This window comes from Pinus tabuliformis, chromosome 5_1 (genome assembly GCF_031772625.1).
Source record: "Pinus tabuliformis cultivar Carrire ecotype Pingquan chromosome 5_1, CPIR1, whole genome shotgun sequence".
In the NCBI taxonomy this organism is placed as follows: Eukaryota; Viridiplantae; Streptophyta; class Pinopsida; order Pinales; family Pinaceae; genus Pinus; species Pinus tabuliformis.
In genome coordinates this window covers 578,388,328-578,410,784 of record NC_142305.1, presented here as the reverse complement: position 1 = coordinate 578,410,784, position 22,457 = coordinate 578,388,328, and positions in this window count along the sequence as shown.

Genomic DNA, 22,457 nt, shown 5'->3' with positions numbered 1-22,457 from the left:
ACTATGTTGGGACTGATGTGGGAATGTAAAAATCGTTCTTGGCTTGAGAAAGAAGTAGGCAAACTCAAGAGTCATGGAAGTATCTGAAGGGGCACAAGGGAAGGTTAAGGGTCATGGTAGGTGAACAATCACCTCATTTCTATAAATGTTTCCCTAGGCCTCATTAAAATGGACTTTAGCACTTGAGTTGAGGCCAAGATAGATAGTGGATTCATGCTTAAGAGCGAGGACCACTGAGCTCTTGGTAGCTAGTAGAGTGGACCTCTAGTGGGCTTAGGGTTTTTGCATCGAGCACCGGTATGAACAGCCCATGTTCCACTATTGGGTATTGAATAATTGCATGTTATGTATTTGAAGTTGCAACAATATCAATAAGATGTTTTCTTTTACCTTTTGCACTGATTCCCATGCTTATTCATGGTGGTTGTATTAGTTGTCTGGTACCTCACCATATTTGTATGTGTGCTTTCATATACGCAAGATGTTATATACTAATACATAGTGGTTGCATGTATGTTTCGCTTTCGAATCTGTGTTTACTTGTTCCTTTCCATGTCGGTGACCTATTGTGAACGACTTCGCAATTGACCTCCGACATGTTCCTGTTTATTATGTCTGATAGGGTTTTAGCTCACTAATCCCTCTCATCATTTATCTCTTCTTATTGTTGTTGTGACTTGTTTGCACCTCTTTCTGTAATTTGTCAATCTTGGGTTGATTTTGTTTCACTGCCCGAGCACTTCATTCTTTCCCCACTCTGGAACCTTCTCATTTGATAACCAAGAGCAGAAAACATTCATGGCGGCAGTCGAGCCCACATACCGGATGGGGCTCCTATCCCAAACGGTGTGAGGTCTAATTGGGACTTCACACTGGGGAGACCCCTTAGTCGTTGGTGATACATTTTGGCTCGTCAACAAATTGGCGCTATAAGGAGGGCCGGTGACAAGTTGAGCCCTTGGAACCTACAATTTAGTCTCATATTTGTTAATGGCTCCGACCAAAATTTTCCTCCCGGGGTGTTTATCTAGTTTGTCTATTTTTCAATTTTCAATCCCCCGGGAGCATCTCCATCATTTGTCTCACTTAAATTTTGATGGTCAGGATGGAACAACCATCATCTAACACATTTCTAATTTCCTCGAGTTTTGTGAATCTTTTGAGATCGATGATGAAGGGTTTTCTTGTATATTCTTTTTCCTCACCCTTGAAGGTCGTGCCAAGCAATGGTGCCACACATTGCCAATGACGCCCATTCATTTGTTCGAACAACTCATCGGTAAGCTCCAACAACCAATTGACAAGTATGATTTTCAAGATGTGTTAAAGAGGATAAATGAGCTTAGGATGAAACCTGAAGAATCTTTAGAGGATTTTGCTTTCATATTTGTGCATCTTTGTTTTGAATTTCCTGAAAGCGATGTCGACTGGGTGTATTTGAATATAAAATTTTCAACAATTGATTCTCGTTTCTTTACAACATTTTCAATTAGAGACAAGTCTTGTTTCGCATGAGTATCATCATAATTTGTAGATTACAAAGTGTCCAGACGCTACCCGTAATCTGGTCTTGCCTATCTCTCTAAGTCTGGAGCAACCTGAGTTGTTTTATAAATCTCTAAGAAGCGATGTTATTGTCATGATTGTTATGTTGGTCATGGTTTGTAGGATGTCTTTGTAAATACTACATTGAGCTATGTTATAAAGCTCCATCGTCAGAGTATTTTGTTTCTAGTAGTTTGCTAGTCATAGGTGTCATTGAACACCGAGGACGGTGTTCCCGCAATGGGGAGGGGTTTGTAACAGCCCTTGGTTGATTTTCCATGTAAATAAACGTAATACCAAGGTCATGGGACACGTATTCCAAGATGAATGTTGGGTAGAACATAGTGATGGGTATCACTAATGCTTAATTAATGGCTATGGAAATTGGAAAAGGAAAAGTGGCATTATTTGGCATTTTATTTATGAAATAAAGGAAAATAAGAGAAAAGGAATGTGAAGAGACATTGATGCATGAGAGGGAAATTGAAGGAAAAGTGAAGGAAAATGAAGAAAATAGATGCCTCAATGATAAAAAGGTTTTTGAGGATCAGTTACTGGCTTTTTGTCAGTTTAGTGTGGGAGCTTTCTCCTATTCTCCCATTCTCTCATACTCTTACACACTTAGAGTATTCTTGGAGCACTTTAGCATACATTGGATTTGGAGAAAGAAGGAAAGTGCAAGGGAACAAGTGGATCAACAACTACAACTGGATTGCTTTGCAGGTAATAGGTTGCATGTGTGATTTCCTTGTTGATTTGTGGATGCATGGTATATGCATGTGATTTTTTGGTTATATGTTGTCATTAGAATGGAGATTTATTTGGATTGATAATTTTTTAGCCTTTCCTTGCCATTTCCTCGATAGCCATGGTGTTGTGGGTTTTCCACTTGATTTTTTTATGATTGGTGCTCATAATTCCTTATGGCTATGGGTTGGAACAATTACACTCTGGAAACCCTGGAACAACGTGGATTGAGTTACTAGTCTTGGAGCTTAGGTTGGGACAAACACTTTAGAGCCCTTGGTGGGTTGAGTTACTAGTCCCTAGAGTTGGGTTGGAAAAACGTTCTGGAGCCCTGGAAGGTTGTGGGTTGAGTTACTAGTTCATGGATCCTTAGACAATTTGGGTAGAAACTGATCTGGTTAGTGTTAATGATGTCCGACCGTGGAGGTGGAATCACTATGGTTGAGGGTTGAGGTGGTTTGGCCTCTAGAAGCCCTCGTTTGGTTTTGTTTTAGTTTAATCCATGATATCCCAAATTCATGCTTGGAATATGGTGTAGGGGTGATTGGCTGAAAGAGAGATTTGGTTCAACCCAATCTATGGTCGGGTGGTAAGTGGAAGTCCCTAACTTGGTTGGTTTTTTCATATATTAATAAGAGTTATTCTTCTCTTATGATTCATGTATATTTGTAGCGGTCATGTTAGTGATATTATGACTAAGTTGCCATGGTTCCTATGTTGGTTATTTACTGGTTATTTGTTGGTTACATAATCTATGTTATTTATGGCCGTTGTCACGAATGGTTTATCTATTGATTGGTTGATGAATGTATGGACTAATAAGTGGTGTTGCAACTATGAGGAGAGGGCATAGGACCCTTCTTGGTATTTCTCAGGTGAATCTTCTACTATTATGATAAGATATGCATTCATGACATGTAGCTTACATGTTTACCATGTGACAAAATGTCTCATATATTCTAGCCAGTCTAGGTCAAGTTTCTGACTCAATTTTGAATTTTTAACTTTGTTGTCATGTCTATTATGATTCTGGAAAGTCTCAGGCAGTTTTGGGTAGTGGTTTGGAGGATGACCTGGAATTGTGGCTTAGATCTTGGAACCGCACCCTCTAAACTCGAAAAATTGGGTCACAACTGCATGGAGGTAGTGTTGTGCATGTAGTTGGAGGCCTTCAATTGCACCGAGGCCTTGTCATACATGCGGTTGAGAGCCTAGGTCAGTGAAAAGGAACCTCAACTCAGGGTTTGGTCACCTAGGGTGGATCTTTGGCCCTTGAGCGTCCTGTAGCCCTGAGGGATATTATGAGTTTTCAATCGGTGGTTAGTTTGTAGGCCCTACTTACTTAACTAGAGTTGGGAGATCAGGTCATGTCATAGTAAATCTTCATCTCAAGTTTACCCTGGTAGGCCAGTGAAATTGGGAAAATGTGGGAGGGGCACTTATAGTGATGGGCTATGTTACCCGCGTCGCCAAATTTATTGAGCCACACCCATTGAGATTTTATTATTATTATTATTATTAATTATTACATACAAATATTGATAATGAACTACTATTTTTAAAATATTTTTTATTTAATTTTTTCAATAATATATATATATTTATTTATTTATTTATTTTTATTTTTTTTCTTGGAATGTTATTGTTATGGATATTAAATATAATTTTTTAAATCTATATATTTAATTTAATTTTTTTAAAACTAGTAAAATTAATTAGAAATCAAATTTTATAAATAATTTTTTATTTAAACTTTTTAACAATATAATTTTGTTTAAATTTAAGACCAATGAAAATAATTCATTATAATATCAGATAAAGTAGAAAGTTTTATAAATACATTTTTTTTTTTTCTCGTTAAGACTACGCTATTCTATTATATACAATAAAAGGAAAACAGTTACAGCCAAGAGTTCATATTGCCAAAGGCAGAGGATGGCACTCTGGATTTACAATGCTCAAAAATACCACCCATACAGGGTCCACACCACTAAGACTGAAAACCCGCGCAGGGGCCCTATCCTGGAGACAAGTCACCCTCGCAGGGGCGCTACCACTGTGACTGATTGCCCACGCAGGGGCTTTAAACCATTGAGGAACATTGAGAGCAAAAATAGTCATCCCATTCCGGGGCATAGACGAGAAAAAGAAAACCTTCAACCATATCCCTCGCAGGGGCTTAGACAGACTTTGAAATATATAATTCGAGAACCAAACAAAGACATTCAAGACATACAGTATTCCGTTATGGCGATTCATGGCAAAACCAGAGCATCGTCTGAAGGGAAGAGACTGAGCGAGCGGACGACTATTCGTCCGGCTCCTCTTCATAAATCCAACACATACCTTCTGGGGGGGGGGCCAATCGACCTTGGCTTTCTCTGACGAAGGCGCTTCCTGAGTCATAGGCGGGTCGATGTTCGGCTCTGGGCGATCCTCTGGCATACCCTCAGCGGCCCTTGAGCTTTCGGCTTGATGAAGCTGTGTGCTGGGTGGCTCCCCGCCTTCCTCCGTCGGTTCTTCCAAGAAAAGGACAGACACATGGGCGTTAATACGAGAATTGCCCTGGGCATTGCTAAAGGAGAAGACCGATGTTCCAAACGCAGGAAGTGGATTAGAGCCCGAATCAGGATTGCCCAAATCCATGAACTGGCTCGCCTGGATGGGATGAGCCTCTGCAACTTGGTGGTAGAGACAGCGGTAGCAGCGAGAGGGTGCATTAGCGACTGAGGGACGAGAGGATCCGCCTCTGCCAGAGCCTCGGCGGCTGATGAGGCGCTGTCATTGCTTGACCATGTTGTCGCTGAAGGCAGGAAAGCGGAACAGAGTCTGGTAAGATGAGAGGGAATGCGTGAAACAATCGTCGCCCACCCTTGCAGACTTGATACCACCCTCAATTGCCAGAGGGACGCCTTGAACCTTAGCTCTGAGAGCCAACAACCATACTCCCAATTCAAAAATCTGAGTTCGACCCAATGCATTATTTTCCATACCCCCAACATTCTTATGCTCCTCTGCATTGTCTCGATTCTTGTATGCCATAACTGCACACTGCAAACGAAATTGAAACCCGGACAAGGCAGTAATGTGCCGTCCTTTCTCGCTCCAGCACTCACGCTTGCAATCCTCGACGGCGGATTGCAATAAATGCCTTTCTTATGCTCGGGATCGCTCATGGTGACCAGGTGTCATTCCGATGCCCTCGGTCGTGTCACCCGCATCGGGTGTTATAAATACATTTATTTATAATAACATAAATAAATAAATATATATATATATATATATATATATATATATACACACACAACAAAAAGTGTTACCCTTTAGGGTATTCAACGACAACCCCCAAAAGGGACACCAAAAGGAGTCAAGGGACACCCCATCCCCAAAAGGGACCCCATCCCTAAAAGAATGGGTGGCTGTTTGTAGGCTTGAACACCATCAAGGTTTCCCTGAGGAGCCCCTCAAGTTAGGTAAGCCTTCTCGCTGGAGGAGCCCCTCAAGTTAGGTCAGGGTTTTTACAACTGTTGAGCCCCCTCAAGTTAGGTAAGTCCATCAGTAATATGCGGCCCCTCAAAGGAGGTCAGCCCTCAGGTACACCGATCTTGGTCGCACCCTCTAGCCCACCGATGTCTGCTGACATGAGTGGTACCATTCTTATTAGGCAATGCGGTGCGCCTCCCTAACATCAACTCAACTTTGACCCTCACGCGTCGAGGGTCAAGGTTCCCTAACTAGGTAGTGGTTCACCATCAATTATATTTAGATTAATAGCCTAGATTATATATATATATAGAGTCAAAGCTCACGATGATTTGAATATAAAAAGAATTTTTTAATTAATATTATTTATAGGATTAATAACTAAATTTATTTAATTTAATAAATTTTAATTTAATACTCCATAAATTAAGTCAAAGTTTGAAGATAGATTAATATATATATATTTATTTCATTTAAAAAAAAAAATCTAAAAAAACTAAATATTATTAATTGGTTAATAGTTTAACTAAATTATAATAAATAGAATGAATAGTAAAAGACAAAGGTGAAATTTTTTCTAAATAAATTTATTTATAATAACTTAAAAATATATATTTAAATTAATAACCTAAATTTTATATATATTAAATATTGAGTCAACGCTCAGAATAATTTTAATATAAAAATATTTTTTAATTAATATTATTTATTTAACTATTAATCCTGTAAATAATATTAATTAAAAAATACTCTTATTAAAATCCATGATTCAATACTTTTACATATGTATTATAATACTTTTATTATTAAAATCATGAACCTTGATTCAATACTTTAATAAGGTTCATCATTTTAATAAGAGTATTTTTTAATTAATATTATTTATAGGATTAATAGTTAAATAAATAATATTAATTAATATATATATATATATATATATATATATATATATTTACTTATATATATAATTTAGGTTATTATATTAAATATATATTTTTAGGTTATTATTATAAATAAATTTATTTAGAAAACTTTCTCCTTTGTCCACTACCATTCAGTCTCTTTATTATAATTTAGCTAAACTATTAACCATTTAATAATTTTTATGTTTTTCTGGAAATTCTTCTATTTATTAAAAATGAAATTAATAAAACAAATAAATATATTAATCTATCTTCAAACTTTGACTTAATTTAAAATTTAAATTTCTATACTTAATTTCAAAAGTTTTTACTGGTCAATAATAATTGTCATTGGGTTTTTCGGTCTAATTTCTCTAAAATCAAGGAGGAATTTATTGAAATCACAGACTTGATGGGTAACCTTGCACAATCAAAGTGGAATGCACATTCTTATTTTTCATCTAATTTTTCATTTATTCGGATATACATTTATTTGACCTTAAAATTTGTTGACCCTCCATCCCTTGACAATTCATAAGTTGATAAGCTATCATGGACAGGGAAAACCTCTACACAATTTATATCCGAAAGTCTCAAGCAATATGAATAACTATGGAACTCTTAGTGCTCAAATTTCATTTATATTTAAAATCAAGTTGATATCTAATATTTCAGATAAATTAAATAATTATATATATTTTTAAATGTGTGTGATGATGTTAATGATGACGATTAATATCATAATTAGTTTAAAGTATTTTTTATTATTCTTGTATTCCACGGTGTTTTGGAATTGTCTATTGCTTTGTGCTAACAATTTTTATTTATTTTTTATCTTTTAAATTAAGGTTGAACATCTCCTTTATATTATATTAATAATTGAAAATAAAAACATTATTATAATTAAAACATTTCAATGCTATGGCATTCAAAAATAATAAATACAAAATTAAACTGAACTTACATTAACTCATTTTCCTTCATTTGACTAGCAATCATTTTGGAGAGAAGTTGCTTACACTATGTGGGGCTTTCAACTTAATTATTTGCAATGGTCTAGATAGATGGAAAAGGTCTGGGAACTTTACTTGCAACACATACAATGGATACAATGGGGCAAGTGTCGTTGACTATGTGATGTGTTCAGAAAGCTTGATAGAAAAAATAGACGAAGTTAGTATTGGAGAGCATATTTGGGACTTAAAATCAGACCATAACCCAATTTATATAAGGTTATCGTGGTTAGAAGAAAGGCAGAATAGGAGGAAAACCCAATGCTCTTGACAATCACAATCAAGGGGCAAAATTCTTCTAACACAAGAAAATTGTACTATTTTCAAGACAATGTTAGAGAGATTAATTCAGAAGGAGAAAACTGGTTTCAAAAGCTTCAATAGTCATGAGTTAACAAATATAATTAAAAGTTGTAACATCCCTAAAATAACTCATGGTAAAATAAAAATAAAAAAGTTACGAATCAGTTATGAAAACTAATTCTTGATAAGGATGAGAAAAGAAAGGAGAGAACCGGGAATTGGAAGGAGCTTGGGGGTCACGTCTTAAGAGCTGCCATTGATTATTAGTGGGAAGAGCTCTGCTTGCCGTCTCCAATCTTCCATGCTCTTCTTTAACCTCCCTTGCCATTTGGCAGACTCCCAATAAAAGTCAGGTTGCACAGCTATATAAGTATATAGCTTCCCCAGAGTTACAAAAAGCCAATCTTGATATAACTTGTATCATATCTGCTAGGTTATTCATATTGGCAGAGTAGTTCTTCGTTGCAGCCGAATTATCACCACCATTATGTTCCATGTTCAAATCTCTGGGCTGTCATTCAATCATGTCGGCCACACTCAGAAAGCACTACCGAGAGTTGGAGGCTCTGCCATACTCCTCAGACGTCTGGGAGTCCAAACGCTCTTTTAATGGCATTTGTGAAGAAACGGATCTGGTTCAGCATTTTCGACTGTTGGATAAAACCGTAGCAGAAAATCAAGAACTTATTGTTTTAGGCTACATTTCCTTCACTGTTGGACGCTCAATCCAATGAAAAGATAAGTAACTTGCTCGCTTTCTTGAAGAAAAATATGTGTATGTTTTATTTGGGTATCTTCTTGAAGGATTTTTTTTTACCAAATATAGATAATATATGCATAATAGTATGCAAAGAGGAATGAGAAAAATGAGTGGACTTAAAAGCTAAGGAAAATATGTAGTTTTTCTTATAAAGAAAATATGTAGTTCCTCTTAGAAAGACTACATGTGAGTCTTGTGTGTGAAACGCTGGGTCACTTGTCATTTTCTTGAACAAAATCCTTGCTAAATAGCTAAAATATCTTCTTGAGAAAAGATGGTGAGGCATATAAACTTCCTGAGGTCATAGTGTGAAAAGTGGCCAATTTTTCTTGAATTAAAATATGTATTTTTATTTAATAAAAGTTTCTTGAAAAAGGATATATGCTAATTGCATTGTGATACTAGCTAATTTCTAAGTTTCTAGTGAAATAATTATGCATTACATGCATGATAGAAATAACTAAAGATGTGCTTCTAGGCACATAGATATTCATTTCTAATTTTCTTGAAGAAAGAGTATGTTTTATATACACATAAATATAGTTTCATCTTAAAAAAAAGTGTGCATACTTCATGTATGAAAATGAAGGCTTTTATGAGAGATCTCTTGAAACAAAAATAGAGTTTCCTATTCTTAAAAGACATATGAATAGTGTTCATATCATATCAAGAATCCTTACTTGTTTCATGAAAAGATTATGTGCATTGAAGTAAAAGTAATTATGTTAGGAAAAACACATGTTGCATGCACATAAGGGTGGCTATTGTGACTTTGGAAATATGATTTTGTGTGTACACAGAGAATGTGACTATGTTAACTTTCTTGAAAATAATAATCTCTTGAAAAGATTGTCTTGTTAGATGAGTTGTGTCGATTTCTTGATTTTGGTGCATAAAAGGGTAAGTTAATTGATTTTTATGCATAAAGATGGATATCGATAATAATTTCTCGAAAAGGAAGCATGAGAAACCTTCATATAGGGAGATAGAGAAATGAGGTTATAATGACTTCCTAAGAAAGAATTATGAAATTGTTTACATGAAATGTTGATAGAATTGTAGAAAAGGGAATATGTGTTGCATACATTAAAGGAGGGCTCTTATGATAAGCTATTGGATGCACAAAGTATAGTCAATGTGTTATAGAGATATATTCTTTGTATGGATTGAAGAACTATTGAGTCATTCTCTTTAGGAAAATGATATGAGATTACTTTTATGCTAACATAATTATTATCTTAGTTTCTTATTGAATGAGGTGTGTATGCACACGAGATTTATGTTAGCTATCATTAGAAAGGATATATATTCGCATGCGGGAAAAGACTACAGGTTGTGTGAGATTGCTTTATATATTTGCATGCATCAAAAGTAATAGCTACAAGACTAGATCTTTTGATAAAGTTTATGTAAATTTTCATGTAAGAAGATTATAACTGATGTTTTGGTTAGTCCCTTCAAAGGAATGCCTTAGCATTTTGTCCTCTAAGAATATGTGCTTATGCGAAGGGAAATGCTAGTTAATATGATTATTTATAAATGTAATCATGATGTCAATGTTGATAATGATAACATGGGCAGGTAAAGTTGGATTACTTGCGCAAGGCATAGATTATATTTAACGTTGTGGCAGGAAAATGATTAATGGTCCATGCAGATGAGTACGAGTTGCAGGATTGTACATTACCAGAACAATCATGCCACAAGGAATGTTGCATGTGGCGGTATGTAAGTAAAGGGTTTTATGGAAAATGTATTAGCTTTTAGCTAGTTATGTGACAACTTAATGATAATTCATTGTAATGATTTTATAACAATGGTTAAGGGATGGAATCCCTTATAAGCCATTGAGTGAGGGGTGAAAACCCTCACGAGCATTTAATAATAAGATTAAACGTTTGTTGGTTTTCACCCTACGGGGTTTCCGGGGTATATCAGTGTTCAATGGTGTGATTGCCTTTTGTGTCAGTTTGATGATGTTGAATCCTTGATGATGATGGTTCTTTATTTGATGTGATAATCCTAATGTCCAAGTATGTGATTAATTAATATGGTTAAGGAAATCATGAAATGGATGCAAGGTTCATGAGACAGTTTATGTTAATATACTACAACAGTGGTTGTCAATGGTTATGCAACTTACTGTCCTCTATTGCATTTTACTTTATGCATTAATGAATATTATATCTAAAGGATAATGAGGAATGTGGAGTTGTGATTTGGATAATTAATTGATGGTAATTTGTATAAAAAAATTCTAACTCCCTGCTTTTACATGTGAGGTTACCGGGGTATGTTACAAAAGTACACTTGAGAAGTGCAAAAGAGCAAAAAATAGGAAATTAGAATCAAATTGTTTTCCTGTAAATGCTTGGTTTGATGAGGAATGCAAAATGGCAAGGAGAAACTTGAAAAAGGCAGGAAAGGAGAAGATGAATGTAAAGTTATATAAGCAGATACGAAAAAGGAAAAAAGATGAGTTCATACAAACAAGGAGAGAATAGTTAATATATTTAAGCAAGAATAATCCAAAGCTTTTCTGGCAGCAACTGCAACCAAGGAAGAAGCAAACTGAAAATAATATTACAGCCAATCAATGGTTTGAATATGCAAGGCAAATCTATGAGAAAGAATTTGAGGTGGAGCCCCCCCTAGGATCAACACAAATTCAAAGCTCTTCACGTTACAGGAGGTGGAGAATGGAATTAAGAAGCTGAAAATAGGAAAGGCAAAGGACTTGGTTGAACTTCAAGCAGAGTATCTAAAATGGGGAATGAACACTCTTGCACCACACACCATGGAAATATTCAACAACATCATTCAACAAGGATTTCCAAGAGTCTGGACAACTCGCCTAGCAATACCCCTTTTTAAAAGTGGAGACATTAATAATCCATCCAACTATAAAACAATTATGATCAATCCATTGTTTGCAAAGCTTTTCGACAGCATGGTAGAAGACATAATTAGTAAGTGGGAAGAAGTAAAATAATAGAGGGCAAGAGGACAAGCGGGTTTTAAGCCCAAACATTCTACAGTGGATCATGGTATCACATTGAGATACATTGTTGAAAAGGTTTGGGAGGACAAAGAAGAAGTATTTTGTTGCTTTGTTGACTTCAAAAAAACATTTGACACAGTCCCTAGGGCTAAGTTGTGGCCTAGAATGGAAGAGCTTGAAATTCATGTGCATTATAGAGCTGTTGTCCATAGACTTTATGAAGAAGTGAAAGTCAAAAGTAGAGATGGGTAGAAAGAAGAAATATTACATTGAGGAATTCAACCCTACGTCTCATCTACAACAAAAAGAGTTCATTGGAGCTAGCATTTCAAGGAGGGCAAAGGTTCTTATTGCTCAATTAAGGACCAACTCACATGAACTCAGTGTGAAACATGACGGTGGAAAAGACCTAAAGAAGCTTGGGAAGAACGAGTGTGTACATTTTGCACCTCTGCCACTATGGAATTGGAAAAACATTTCATTTTGGAATGTGATGCATTCAAAGACATCAGAGAAAGTTATAAGAACATGTTAGCATCGGTTTCTTGGCATTGTCTTTTTAGCCAGGGGATTGTTGGAAGATTGGGTTACCTCATCATCAATTTGAATTGGAAAATGATTGAATTGCAAAAAGGGGAAAAAGGGAACTAATGGTCTCATAGACCATAAAATATCATTTCATTTCATTTATAGTTAATGAAACATTTTTCCGTTAATTTTATAGTTAATATTATATTTTTAATTTTTATTATTTATAATTAATATATCTAAATATTAATCAAAGATATTTTTCATTTAAAAATGGCCATAACAATATTTATATTGTCACCCTGAATCCAAGATTAAAGCAATTTTTTTCTATGTGGTTTATAGACTCAAATGTCCACATAATATTCAGAATATTTGTATCAAGCAGATCCACCAGAAGAGATCACATTGTACCAATCACATCCACCCCAAAGGATCACTTTGTTGTCCACTCAACCACGAAGCTTGACCCCTAGAGTGTTGAGAGAATTGAACCCTTGACTTCTCAATTGCAAAGATACTTTAATTAATGAAGAAAGCTCAACCTCTGAAAACTAAATTAATCATCATACATTTATATTTATATTAATGTTCATATACATAAATGTTATAATTTAATTTTTTATAATTAATTATTTAATCCCAATTTAAATTTATATATTTGATTTAAATTAACTAAATTTTTCAAAAACTTAACTTTAAATTTTCAAAAAAATTGCAAAAAAAATATATTATTTTAAATTTTAATAATTTTCTTTTTCATTCACTAATTTGATTAATAATAAAAATTAATTTTAAATTTGATCTTGTTTTTATTAAAATTTTATAATAGTTTAATTTATTTTATTTTATATTTAAATAATTTAACATTAAAAAAATATGTAAAACATTTATTTTTTACCAATTACATAAGTCAAATTTACTATTATGAAAAACCTGTACCCATTTAAAAAACCTCTGCCAAATTTAAAAATAGAAAAGAAAAACCAAAAAATTACCCAACCACAAGGGTCAAAAACCACGTGTTAAAAGAGGTTGGTTAGAAAATCCAAAACATCTGACTCATTGAGAACTACATTACAATTTGGCGTTTTCCTGTACCCAACAACGGACTTTTTCAATTACACGCGGCACCACAGTAGCGGCCAAGATAGCTGCACCTCAGCTTCATACGATATCGGGATTAAAACAATTGACTGCACCGAAGTTTCCGCGTTTTCAAGATTTCATGGTCTTAAATTTCTCCCTCGTCGCTGCGGCGGGCGGTTTTCATACGTGTCAATTTTCTAATGTTTTCCACACATTAAAATCAGCGGAGCCAAAAGGTACGGAGACTGTATATAGAAAGTAGCCAAGGTGGTAAGGAGATGGTATATGGGAAAGTACAGAGGTGGTGAATGTGAAATCACTTTTTTATATGATATGTTTTTTTAATTTTTGACATATGCGAAAGAAGTTAAAAGAAGGTACGGAGATTGTATATATAAAGGAGTTAAAGTAGTATGGAGATGGTATATGGAAAAGTACAGAAGTGGTGAAATTACTGTTTTATATGATATGTCTTTTTAGTCTTGTTGACATTAAAATAATTTTTTTTTTCCATCTGAAAAGCAATTCATAATTGTTCATATGCATATAAATTTGTTGCAACTAGGTTTAAAACAAGGAACTTTAGTTGGTCGACCATTGGGAGAGGACCGGCAACGGGGCTCGACCATCGCCCTCCACTCAATAAGTAAATTGAAACTTTAGTTGCTCGACCACCGAAAGAGGACTGGAACGACGGAGTCACTCACTATTCCGATGGTGAGGAAGTTTACCAGCCAAATGGATTGTAGTTTACAGGCAGCCTATTTAAAATCATTTTCTTTTATAATCATTTTCGTTTACCGGCCAAATGAATTATAATATACGGGCAGCCTATTTAAAATCATTTTCTTTTATAGACAGCATCGTTGACTATGGTTTTCAAGTATCATTTGAAATTCTCAGCCATAGGATAGTATTGGAAATACAAATTTCCTAAAATTAAATTGTGTTCTGTTTAGGCTAATACCTAAACAAAACTCTCCCTAAAAATACCATAAAGCTTAGGTGCACCATTCTCAGAATTTTAGAGAATAATTTGGGAATTCAATGCTGCCATGGATAATCACAGATTTCTTAAAGTGCAATAAGCATAACTTGTTCTATGTCATTTTTCTTACCATGTTTCTGGGTTAAGATCTCTGAAATCTAACTTTTTTCTCCTTGTTACAGTTGTCTTGACCTTATTGTTACTCAGGGCTTTCATTGACAGAGCCCGTCCTCATGAAAATTAAACATAAAAGAACACTTATTTCTCAGTCAAAACTGCATCAATCACAGTGCTTAAAGTCTAGCTGTCACAGAATGTTTTCATTCTAAAGCCTTTGACTTTGTTGGGCATAACTGTTCATATTTTTCCAAGAAATGGACTCCCCGATTGATACCAGTTCCTAAATCTCCACTAGTTTTCCTGATTCAACCCCATCTGCCCATTACAAGGAACATAAACATGGAAGATGATGATGTGTTTTTTACATTCTTTAAAATGGAATATTTTCAGAAACAGAGATAGTGATTACTTTTTTTAGTTCATCTCATGCATTATATATTGGCAGACAACAAAGCAGTTACAAAAACTACAGATTTCAGGGAGAGGGAACTACCATGGAAAAATGGCGTTTTTGAACTCTTAAGAATGGTTTTTTAACCCACAGGTACAAATCTTGAAGGGAATAATAAGTATTTTATTCTACCAAGATATATCTGGAAGGGAATAATAAGTATTTTATGCTACCAAGATATATCTTGAAGGGAATAATAAGTATTTTATTCTACCAAGATATTTTATTAATAGGCATAATAGATATTCCATTCAACTTGATATTTTAATTCAAAAAGTAGTTTATATTATTGTAAGTTGACTATATACATATTCTATTTCATTGATATTGTATTATAAATTTTGAACTATTCTGGCATAATAAATATTATTATTTTTGAATTATTTTGGTGATAAGATATTCTATTCAATTTGATATTTTTATTAATTTTTTTATAAATGTTGTAAGCTATCTAAATAAATATTCTATCTAACTTGATTTATTATAAATATTGGATTATTTTGGAATACTAAATATTCTATTCAATTTAGTTTTTTATTTAAATTAAAATAGTGTTTTTATTCAACTTAATATTTTATATAAAATCTTTTAAAATTTAATAAACTAAATAATATAATACATTACCTAAACTAAATAAATATAATATATTACTTTTAAAATTTAGTCAACTTCACATTATAATATTTTTATATGGAAAAAAATATGATAATTTATAAAAATACATAAGTTAAATAAATATAAACATTGCAATGTTTTTATATTGAAAATTTATGTATAGTAAAGTTATAATGATAAATATATCATAAAAAATAATATTTAAATTAAAAAGTTATATTACTTTTTAATTAAAAAAAAACTTAAACTATTTGTAATTTGTATTTTTCTTAATTAACTTATAGATTGCACTGACACAAAGAAATGATGATATTGTTGAGTCAATTATGTCTTACTTGAATTACCTTCTTATTCAAGAGACTATGAAATATTTACATTATAATACACTGTTTTAATCACTAAATCATTTGCATCGTCATTTCATGCTTAATCAATATAATGATTCCTCCATAGCAAGCTAACTATTTATGATTGTTTTATTTTTGGATTTTTAACTTATGAATATGTTGGTAAGAATTTCATTAACGTTTTTGAATTAAAATATACAAATATGTGGATTTGAACCAGTTATCTATCACAAGAAGTGCTTTAACAATGTTCCTTATTATCATAAATAAGTGCTTGAAAATGTATTTTTTAATAATAATAAGAATACAAATATGTGGATTTGAACCAGTGATCTATCACAAGAAGTGCTTTAACAATGTTCCTTATTATCATAAATAAATGCTTGAAAATGTATTTTTTAATAATACTAAGAATTCAATTTTTCTTTTCTCTGTATTGTGTGGTTAATTGTTCATGGAAACATTGCCTTAACAATGATATCTATCTAGAATCTAGCATCATTAATATCTTAATCTTTGAAGATCTCTTTCTACAGTGCATAAGCTCAAAAGAAACCAAACAAGAATTAACATATGTCTTGTAGATGTAAGATAAGTACTAGCAAGAAAGGAGCACAGTTATTCAACCACTTTTGAAGTTGCAAAGAAGCCCATGATTCATAACTTAGAAAAATTCTCAGACAAAGTTAAAATATATAATATTGTAGATATAAGATACTTAGTTCTAAATATTGAGGTATTCATACACTATATATATAAAAATATATAGTGTATATACACTATATACAGAAGTTAGACAGTCAAGGAAAACCCCAATTAGTCATTCACTGGACCTCCCTAGTCAGAAAGAACAACATTGAATTCACATTCAATGATTTTGTGGATCAATTTTTGCATATGGAAGCCAATTTGTTAAGCGATGATGCAGAACCAAGAATACATTCATAGATCAACATAATTTTGCACCTAAGTGACCAAACCAAGAAAGGAGACTGGTATTTATACCAGAGTTATACAGAGATCAAGATATATGGGTGTGAATTTTCCCCTCATAAACTCCCTAAGCTTTTTCCGATTCACATTTTCGCCTTAGAATTTATTAGCCAAATGATCAACATGGACGAGCCACACTTCCTGGTAGCCAAGAAAAAGGCACAATTCAAGATAAAAACACAAATTGGTCCCTTCACATGCAATGCAAGATCAACAGGACAAGAAGAAGATGCCATTTTGAAGCAAATGAACTTCAAGCACAGTTTTACATGGTCCTATGACCCTTTGGTATAATTTCTAAGTTGAGGGTAGAACAAAGGTATGCTCCTTATGCCCATACTTCCAGACAAGAGATAGACAAATCCATGAACCAAGAAGAATGGCATGAGAATACATTACAGGAGTTCAAAGAGTAGGTGTTGTCAACTTCACAGATACCAGTACCATAGGAAAAGGTTGAAAAAAGACCAATGGAAACCATTTCCCCTTCAGTGATAGAGATTTCAGCCAAGGATTTCATAGTGTACAATAAGAGGCAGAAGACCATGGATGTAGGAGAGACACAACAACGGAGTACAGAACAATAACAACCTATTATTTTAATAGGCTCAAATATACCTTCAGTGTCAAATAGAGAGGAGATCATTCCTATATATCCGATGACCTCACTAACAATAGATACACATGTTTCATCACCAATAGGAGACATGGAACAGAGAAAGAAAGATCAGAATATTTTTTCCATCTACAAAGAAATCAAAGCAAAAAATCAAGCACTCAAGGCTACTACATTTTCACAGTTTTGGAAGCAAACAACCACCACCTAGCATAGGCTTCTTTCGGCCTTTGATACTAAGAAGAGAAAAATGCAAGTTGCTTTCCTGGAGCCCAAAGTTTCTCAGCCTCAATCAACAAATGACTACAAGAAATCCATTTTTTCTTTTGATACAGATATGATCCATCCTATAGACCAAATGGACTTCCATAAACATTCTGATGAGATGCTTTACAACACTTTCACCAATTCAGTTGTGGTTGCAACTAAGCTCCAAGTATCTGTAAACAACAATCAATAACAGTTAAAACTGGAAAGGATTTCTTCTCTGGCCAAAGACACAAAGATAAAGTCTTTGGAAGATATGATCATTAAATTGGGATATGGTCCCAACAATATAACAATAGCTAAAGAGATTATAAAGAATAAAAATACAGATATAGCAGCATTGAGAAAATAGCTTAAACTCCCCTCCACTGAAGATCCACAGACTAAGGAGCATGGAGAACAGGAAAAGAAAAAAGAGAATCTATTCAAAATTATTATTGAACAGAACAATCAAATTGCTAAGTTGGAGAAAGAAATGGAGATACTCCTAAAAGAAAAATAACAACAATATGTTTCAGTGTAGGCCATTCCTTTGTCTGTGATTCCAGTGACAGGTACATCGACAATAGAGGCATCAACATCAGCAATAGCAGTTACAACAACAAAAGAACAGTCCAGCAACACACCATTAGACTTAGCCAAAGCAATGGAAAACATGTCCATTAAAGACCATGAAATTGAGAAGTTGACTGCAAAAATGAACAATTTGCAACAAAAAATTAAAGTGGATATTGTCTATCTGGCAGAGTTATAGAAAACACATAGGCTCACACAAAGGATAGAATATCTAGAAAACAAATCCATTATGGCTGACACCATGGCACAAGCTAAAGAGAACATATGTCTGGAGATAAATGAGGCCATCACAAAGATATGGCCATCCAATGAGATCATCTTTGAACAAAATGAATTGGTGCATAGAAATCAAAGAGACTCTTAACAAATGTGAAAAGGGACCTTAGCACCAGACCCAGTGATGCCACTGCTCTGATAAGGTTTTTAAATTCAAAATCCAGAGAAGAATTGGAAGAGCTAGATATAGAGGACATAACAGACACCATCCTGGAAGTGAGAAAGGTTCTCACTAAGAGAAACTTGATGCTGCAATTAGAGAGTAAATGCAATGGTCTGGAGACTATTATACAAAGGTTTCATAAGAAATTTAATATATTGCATCAGAAAGGTCTCCCTGGTCTAGAAGGGATGGGCGATACATTGGTCAAGATTGAAGATTACCAGCAGAAATTGTGCTCTATTGCCAGAGACAAGTCAAAATTTGATAACGTTAAGGGTACAATTACAGGAAAAGCGTTCATGGAAGACCTTAGTTATGACCTGCTAATTAAACATGAAATCAATCATTTGTTTCTTGGCAAGAATACCTTCAAAAAATACATAGAGGTAGATGAGACTTGTCGGAAGTTAATTAAGTTTAAACTTCCAGGTGAGGAGAAATGGACCAAATGGTTTGAGTTCCTAGAGTAAATAGTCATCGAGCCTCCAGAAGGAAATCAAAAGCAAAGCCTCTATTTTTCAAATCTAGTCATCACCAACAACCTAGGAAAATAGTGCCAGCAACTCCAACAGTGTCAAATTTCCTAGATTTAAGTTCTATTTTTGTAATAAGTTTGAAATATCTTTCCGAGCAATTCTAGATATTTTCCAAAGAAGATATTTTGTAATAATTTTTATAAATACTTCAAATTTCGAAGTATCACTGTAGGGATGTGTACTGAGAAAGACTACCATTTTACTGTAAAGTTGATCATTGAGATTAAGTGACCATTTTCATTAATACAAGAAATTTGTTCCAGGATTCATGTGTCATATATATTGGTGAAGTGCTTCTTACTGTTATTTTGTTACTTCTCTGTTTTCATGTGTGTTTCTTTCCTCTATTGTTTTAAAGAGAATTAATTTCAGAATTTGTTTCATAACACTTTGTCCTGGCTTAAAACAATATCAATGTTTTCCATGAAAGTTTGTTCTTCCTCCTCCATTTCACAAACTACAAAGATCCAATAGTATGCCTACCTTTCCCTGTTTCACTTAAGCTTAATTATTTTTGTAGGTGATCATTTTAAACCCTTCTGAATCCATTTCCCATTGGCCTTACTTTGTTGTTCCAGAAAAACCAATTCAAAAACAAAACTCTGAACTTTCACATCTAGCCTAAAATCCCAAATCAAACAAAGCTAAATTTGATAGAGAGATCCCTCTCTGAGTTTAGAAGGGCTAGCTTCTAAACTTAAAAGTGGTTTTGTGGTTACCTTTGCAATTTCTTTCACAACCTTAAGAAATTATGGAAAGCTAACACAATCAATGAGCTACCTCAAAGCCACAATTGTCTATGCATACAATTAAGGTTGTCGTGTAACCAAACCAGCTGACTGCAACCACTTACAAACAAAATGCCACAGGGATGCCACTTGGACATTCAAATAACTCACTTAAGCCAAGTTCGTGTTCTTCGATCATGATAGTCAATGAAGGCTTGTTGATATGCCACCTAGAGTTGTTCATATGTAGGTTCCATTCACATTCAAAATCCATATTCCTGATTAAATAAGATTTGCAAATAGAGCCTTGTCAAAATACCAACATGGAGCTGATGAAGATGATTTACCAATATGCTTCAATCTGAATAAACTAGTAGTATAATATGAACTCGTCAAAATGATTGCCCATAGAACATCCTGTAGTATAGCAGAGTCATGGAAGATTATATACAACCCTATAAGTTAGTAGCCCACACCTTTTATTCAAATCACACTATATATATATATATATATATATATACTACAATCTTATGCAAGCCACACACACATAAGTTACTATTCAATACCCTTAGTTATTCATTTATCAACAGAAAAGACAAAGTTTGAGAATATATGCAAATATACATGTATGAGGAATAGATAAGGCAAGTATGGAGTAGAAATTATAAGCTTCTTAGGCCAAAAATAAAGATGTTACTGGCAAAATTGTTGTTAAAAGAGGAACTCATCAGGCCTCAACACAATAAGTTCAACAAGGAAGACGAAGGGGATGAATCTCTGCAAGGAGGAGAGCCTAAAATGATATAGATATTACCAATGTTCCTTGATAATACCTGCAATTGAGCCTGAAACTCCCAAAATATACTAGACACCATCAGATTGAAAGTACAAAAGACAAGTGCATACCAACTATTAGTCACTATCCTCATGTGCAAAGAGATGTGTTACGCGTGCCATCATAGTTATTCACCTTCGGGGATGATTAATGTGAAAATTAAAAATATGCTAACAAACCATGCTAATCTTCTAAGGACGAAGAGGTTAACAACTCGATGATACTAAAAATACTAAGAAAGATTTGTAATTAAATCAAACACAAACAACATAACCAATGAAGTAGTAACACAAGTATGACACATAAATAAACCAACACAATGTCATGGGGCATCGATGCCATGTCCCTCTCCTCTTATAGTTGGAGGGACAGTGGCCTCCTGATTCCATCTTGTGTTGAGCATTCCATTAAAAGACCACTCACACATTCCTAATCAAAAAGAAAACAATAATATTTTGTAAGGCAGTGATTGAGTTGTTGTGAAAACCATTTCTTAAGCGTAATATATAACCTGTGGAATAAACTAAAAAAATTCCCACAATATTATTGTAATGTTAGGAGAAGAGACACTCAATGTAGAGCACCAAATATGGCGTGGCCCAGTTATTCACAAAACGAAGAAAAGTTTTTAAAAATATAAATTATAAAATGTTTAATCAATTTTAAGGAAAGTTATTGTATACTTTGAGATGTATTGTTATTTGAGATTATCTTTTCTAAGTGTATACAAGGAAAGACAGGTGTATTTATATGGTATTTTTAAAAAGTATTTAATATTTATTTTAGTATGGAGATTAAATTTTATTAATAGTATTTTTTATGTTTTTTATTTATTTTCTTATTTGTGTATAGAGATAGAGATATATAGATAGAGGAATATTATAAAGTTTAGTTTGAGAGAAATGTGTAATTTTTTTATTTAATTTAGAGTTGAAACATGTTTTTTAAAAAAAATATTCACCAAATAAAAAATAAAAATAGTTATAAATATTTTATTCTTAGCTATAAATTAAATGTTTCTATGTTTATATTAAGTAACATAATTTTATATCAATTTTTTATTTAAAAAGAAATAAAATAATTAAAAATAGACTAAATTTTATATTATCACTTTTAAATAAAAATATATATATATATTATCTTTAAAAATATATCAATATAAACTTTTAATAAATCATTAACCTTCAATAAAAATATGTAAATATATATAATATAAATATTAACGCATTATTCTCACACATATATATAAAACCAAGTCAAAATCAATAAAATGTCACATTTGTCGGCCAGCGCTATCGTGCTTTCTCACCATTACTTCATGTACGGGCATTGCTCTTTCCAGGGAAAATACATAACTATATTTAAAATATTAAATTTATTTAAAAATGTTTGCATTGCAGCGTTTCAAATACTTAATATATATATATATATATATATATATAAATAATTTTAAAAAATTTCAAAATCAATAATGTGTCACATCCGTCAGCCGGCTATCGTGATTTCTCACGATTACTTATTGTACGCGGCATTGATTTTTCCATGGCGCAATTTGGTCAATACTCAACACTCACG